A 6,000-nucleotide genomic window follows, 5' to 3' on the forward strand; every position below is an offset into this window, starting at 1 on the left:
AACCCAAAATAGATGTAACATTTTATTTTTTTAATATTTTATTTATTTATTTGAGAAAAAGAGAGAGAGAGAGCATGAGCGGGGGGAAGAGCAGAGGGAGAGGGACACCGAGTAGGAAGCCAGCCACCAGAGCTCAGTCCCAGGACCCTCGGATCATGACCTGAGCCAAAGGCAAATGCTTAACCAACTGAGCCACCCAGGCGCCCCAAGATGTAACATTTTATTTAACCCATCCAATCTATCTCAAGTTGGACAAATTCTAGGCTTTTTGAATTGCTAAAAATAGCTTAAGAAACACCTGGGTGGCTCTGACTCTTGGTTTCAGCTCAGGTCATGATCTCAGGGTCTGAGCCCTGTGATGGCTCTTTGCTCGGCACAGAGTTTGCTTATCGCTCTCCCTCTGCTCCTCTCTCTCTCTCAGATAAATAAATAAAATCTCTAAAAAATAGTTTAAGGAATATAGTTTTATATTTGTTGAATTATTCTCCTGAGTATCCTGGGACTGTATAAGTTGATAAAAACCAAAGTTGGGTAGAGACTCATTGACATGATTTCACACGTATTTTGGGAACTAGTTGTCAATTTTTCTGCCTTAAACTGGAAGAGTTTACACATATCTAATGTGCCACATCAACAGGTAAGACCCAGAAGATGAAATGAATTTAGGTGTTAATTCTGGAGACCACAAAGAACGGTTGGCTTTCCTCAAGGATATCAAGGCACACAGCTCAAGTGGCTTGAGCTGGCAGTGGTTAGAGTTGGGAAGACACTGGCTGCAGCTATTAACATGATAGTGGAGATACTAAGAACTGTTGAGTGCATGTAGAGTCCATGCTCCTAGAAGCCATGCCAGATCTGAGCTCTACCCCTAGCAGAAAGCCAAACGCTACCATCCTTAGAGAAGCTACAGAATTTGGGCCCCCAGTCTCATATGGAAATTAAAGACTAGCAGAAACTCAACTTAAATGACAAAAAACTATGTTATAGTGAAAAAAAAGGAGTTCTGAGGAATTCTTATAGTATTATTTGGATATATAAAATTAAACATATTTCAGAAACTGTAAAAGTCAAAAATTCCTTCCTCTCTGCTTATTTCTAATTTTTAATATCATGTATAAATGAAAGAACTTATCCTTTATGGATTATTCTTCAAATAACATGCAAAAGCCACTAATAATTGTATCTGTGACAAAAAAAGCTAGCCCTAATGGGAGGGGGAAAAAATTTTGTTGTTTCTTTTATAAGTTTGGTTTGTGTTTTCAGAATTCTTTGTGCAATGGCACATAATTAGGGCTCAGTAAATATTAGATGAATTAATGTTACATTATATACATTAAAACCCCAATTCAGATTCATTTATTATCCCCCCCGGAGCATTAAAACTGATGTAGTGTACATCATACTATAATATTCCGTGAAATGAAGAAAATGTAATTTCAGTTTGGGGCATGTATAAAACCGTGAGTTGAAAGTGGTAGAAAACTAGCTTAAACAGTTTAAGCCAAAATATAGTGTCTCACACAACCAAAAAAAAAAAAAAAATCCATGGTCACACTACCTTGTGGCACAGCTTAGTCACAAGTTAATCAACGTCTATAGCATCCAGTTACGCTGCCTTCCTCTCTCTCTTTCTCTCTCTCTTTTTGTCCCTCTCTCTCTCTCCCTCCCTCCCTCCCTCCCTTCTCTGGCATCTTTCTCCTTGTGGCTACAAGATGGCGGCAACAACTCTAGACTTTATACTCTCTCAAATTCAAGTGAGGGAAAAACCAAGCAGTGTGCTCCCCAAATTCCAGGAAAACAAAAACAAAAATTCATTGCCTTATTTGCCCCAACTGAACCAATGTCTTTTCTTCAGTCAATGTAGCAGGCCAATATAAAATGTGATATCATCACCTGAGTCCCATGCTCCACCAAGCACAAGAACTGAGAGTGGGGAAGAGGGTGGTTATCCAGACAGAGATAAAGTGTCCAGAAGGAAGTGAATGGATGCTGGGTAGCAAAAACAGCAGATGTTTATTAGTGATGAGTACCAGTTTCTCTAGTCAAAGTTATTGACTTAACTCAGTGGAATGATAAGTGCAGACATAATTAGAAATATAACAGGCCTAAATCTTGATAAAGTACAATAGAATACATGATGTACGTGAAATAATTATAACATGTTTTCTGTTTTCCCTCAAGTTTCTTTGTGCCTACTACAGGGAAGATAGTATGCTATGTGTTGTGCAGGATAGAAAAATAAGTATGGTGTGGTCCCTGTCCTCACACAAGCATAAGGGACCTCTTAAAAATAATGTACATAGGGGTGCCTGGCTGACTCAATTGTTAAAGCACACTACTCTTGATTTCGGGGTTGTAAGTTCAAGCCCTATGTTGGGTATAGAGATTACTTAAAAATAAAATCTTTTAAAAAATAAAAAATAAAATTAAAATAATGTATAGAGTGGAACTACTCTTTTAATTTTTATTTACAGACTGCTCTTACCTTAGAAGGACATGAAAACATAAATCTGGGTCAGAGTTCAGCCACTATGACTTAGGAAAAAAGACACTTAACATTTGTGATGCCATAAGCAATTTCCCCATTTGCCATGTACTTTATGGAAATTATAGTCATTTCCAGATATGGGCTACATTGACATGGTTATTTCAGTGGTCTCAAACACATAACATTATAATGTCAATCTGATTATTAATCTTCATAGTCTTTATCTATCCCTCATGCAATCCTGAAATTGGTAATAAAATCTAGTAAAGTTGGAGTTTGACCAAATACACCAGAATTCCTGGTTCAAATGGGCCACAACAAAAAGCCCTGCTTTGATCATTTCTGAGGCTCAAATTTTTACTTGCTGATCTTAAGGTGAAGTGCTAGAAAGAGGAATGGCAGGCCATGCCTTGTTCCTAATTTTTTCCTGTACCTAGGGATGTTAGGATAGGCAGCTAGGCTCATATAAACAACATCTGATGAAACTCATGAAAAGATGCCATGATATTAATGTTTCAGAAACCCAACAAAAACATAACTATATAAACTGTCCTCCACCAATCAATAAATATGGTTGATTTTGTTGTTGTTGTTGTTGTTGTTGAATGTGCTGGGTAAGTTACCCCTTCCCACCCTTACCCTATCACCTAACCTCTCATTCATTTAGTCAGCCAACATTTGTTGAGCACCTACTATATTCTAGGCATTCAGCTAGGCTCTGGGAATCAAAAGATTAAAAAGACATGGTTCTCACCTTTAAGAATCTCACAAGATAATGATGGAAACAGATAGGCACATGGGTTAACTATGATGAACCGTACACAAGGCTATCTCTTGTCCCCTCAACCCCTGGAACCCTATCCACCCACCACAGAGCTCTGTGAGGACTGGGTCTGTCTCCTTTACCACTGTAGCCACAGGGCTTACTGCAGCATCTGGCATATTGTAGATACTCAGTAGAGTTTGTTAGGTGCATCAAGCACAATGGTGAAAGTATACCTGTCTCAGAAGAGTAAATATACACAGAGAGAAGTGGGTCTGGAGCAGTGACAGCAGTGGTCCTCAACAAAGAGTGGTCTCCTCTCTAGGTGGCATCTGGCAGTATCTCAAGACATTTTTGGTTGACACAGTGGGAGGCTCTGCTAGCATCTAGTGTGGGTGGAGGCCAGGGATGCTGCTAAACATCGTACAATGCACATTACAGCCCCCCACAACAAAGAATTATCCAGTCCAAAATGTCAGTATTTCTGAGGTTGAAAATCTTTGTGTAGAATAAAATCCTCAGCAACAGGATCTTCTCCTTCTTCTCCTTCTTCTTTTTTAAGATTTTATTTATTTATCTGTCAGAGAGAGAGAGCACAAGCAGGGGGAGTTGCAGGCAGGGGGAGAAGCAGGCTCCCCACCAAGCAAGGAGCCTGATACAGGACTCAATCCCAGGATTCTGGGATCATGACACGAGCCAAAGGCAGACGTTTAACCGACTGAGCCACCCAGGCATCCCTCAGCCATAGGATCTTAAATGTCTAGTGATCTTTAAGCTACTAGAAGCAACATGGAGTCTTAGAGAATGATGGAATTGAAAATGATCTTAAAGTTCAAAAGGATCTTCCAGTTGACTCCAATCCCCAAATAAAATCATTTCTTTTGTATCAATCTTGGAAGACGGTCAGCTGTCAATTCTCATGGGCAGAGAACTCAGTTCTTTGAGAGACAGCTGTTTCTATAGCTAGTTTTAATATTCATAGTGTATATCGTATGGAGCTGAAAGTTGCATTTCAAAATGTCACACAGTGTGTCCTACTTCGACTTTCTTGAGCAAAAATGACGAAATCAGTTCTATCTCCCACATGTCACTCCTCCAGGGTCTGAAAATGGTGGTGACTGTCCTAAGCCTTTTCTCCTTACCACATTCATCATTCCACTATTCCTCAAGGCAGTTAAGAAGAATCGTAAAGAGTATATTAAAAAATACTGGATACGAGCAACTGGTGGAACATAAGATGTCTTTGGTGATGGTTCAAGAGATGATTTCAGTTACCTCAATGCAGTGCATTAAGCAACCTTGAATTATATATAATTATAGTGAGAAAATTACTTCTATTTGAATTTTTCAATCCTTAAGTCAAGGAGACCTTCTCAGTGTGGTACTAGAAGGTTTAGTAACCTCAAAAATTTCCCTTTTTTAACAAAGACAGAGGAGACTGCAGAGTTAGAATCTTCCACAGGCAACAGTAGCTAGCTAGAATCCAACATTATTTTCTTTATAATGTATTTGTGTTTATGGTTTCTTCTTGTTTATGGCAAGGGGTGCTGGTTTCTCTTTTATAGATTTGGCTGGTTTCTCATCTACAGTTTTGTATACAGTTCTCTAGTTAAAGTTTTAAAAAGTGAGACTTTTTTTTTAAAGATTTTATTTATTTATTTGAGAGAGCGAGAATGAGAGAGAGAGTACATGAGAGGGGTGAGGGCCAGAGGGAGAAGCAGGCTCCTCGCCGAGCAGGGAGCCCGATGTGGGACTCGATCCCGGGACTCCGGGATCATGACCTGAGCCGAAGGCAGTTGCTTAACCAACTGAGCCACCCAGGCGCCCAAAAGTGAGACTTTTAAAAAAAAAATTAAGTAAATTACAATTCAGATTTATAAATTGGGCAAAATCAATATGGGCGCCACGTAGAGTATCTGAAGTTGAGGAAATAATGGCCAGCTACAGTCATCGAATCAAAGAGATGAGCAGCCTGATCTTGATTCCACCACTTAGGCATCAGATGATTTTAGGTGAGTTATTTAGCCCTTTGAACCTCAGTTTCCTCATATTAAAATGGGGCTGTGATAATACCTATTTCATTGAGTTATTGTATTAATCGAGGGAATGCATGTTAAATGTCTAGCAAATAGTAGATGCCTAATAAATGTTAATTTACTTCTCTACTCCTACCCATGTCAGTTCATTCCCACCCACACGTTGTTCCCTTCAGTGGCTAGTGTACGCTAAGAGCCTGATGTAGTAGTGCAGATATGAGCTTTGGAGTTCTATAAATCTGAGATCAAATCTCAGCTTCACTGCAAACAACTTTTTAACCCCTCTGAGCTTCAGTTAGTGCGGTTTTCTTTAAAGGGCTCCACAGGGATATTGTGAGTTTCGATGACACCTAGCACATTATCTGGTTCATACTAGGTCCTCAATGAATGTTGTCTCTGCTGCCTCTTACTGCCTGGTCAATATCTCATTTAAAAGAAGACACTTGGAACTGTTGCAATATTTTTGAAAAGTACAACTGATGCTGAAGACACTGAAACTTATCTTCCTTGATCTGAACAGAACACTTATATTAAGGCAGTCTAAGGTTACACCTGCACCATTAGCAGCCATATCATTTGATTTAGGTACACTACACATTTATATCTTTTCTGGGCTGTTATTAGTATTAATCATAATTGACTTCCTGAATCTAAATCCAAGGCCTTACATTATCTTTAATGATGATCGCCTTGTTAGTTTTAATCCAATGTGT

The sequence above is a fragment of the Zalophus californianus genome, chromosome 13, assembly GCF_009762305.2.
Source record: "Zalophus californianus isolate mZalCal1 chromosome 13, mZalCal1.pri.v2, whole genome shotgun sequence".
Taxonomy (NCBI): Eukaryota; Metazoa; Chordata; class Mammalia; order Carnivora; family Otariidae; genus Zalophus; species Zalophus californianus.